Source organism: Penaeus monodon, chromosome 20 (genome assembly GCF_015228065.2).
Source record: "Penaeus monodon isolate SGIC_2016 chromosome 20, NSTDA_Pmon_1, whole genome shotgun sequence".
Lineage (NCBI taxonomy): Eukaryota > Metazoa > Arthropoda > Malacostraca > Decapoda > Penaeidae > Penaeus > Penaeus monodon.
The window spans coordinates 38,062,120-38,062,445 of record NC_051405.1 but is presented as its reverse complement, the minus strand read 5'-3'; positions in this window follow the sequence as shown (position 1 = coordinate 38,062,445).

The window sequence follows — 326 nt, the reverse complement described above, 5'->3', positions numbered from 1 at the left end:
CCAATTCAGTTTCAGAGCCCCCGAGGCTACCCTCTTCACTGGTCCTTCCTGCGTCTAGACAGCTTTACGTTCAGCCGCAGTTGTTCCCGATTCTCCGATCTTCAAACACCCTCCCTAAGCCGAGAGGCCCCATTTCGAACCCATTTCGCTGGAACCAATGCCCGCAGCCTGTGAGACCGGTAGCGCCCACGAGATTCGAATTCGTGCTTCGCAGGCGAGGCTTGATCAGCAGGGCCATGGGGATGCTCAGGCTGTTTCGGTGATCGGATGGGCTTTCCTTGGTCTTGTTTCCGAATAATCTGTTTTGATGATAAATCCCTCCGAAT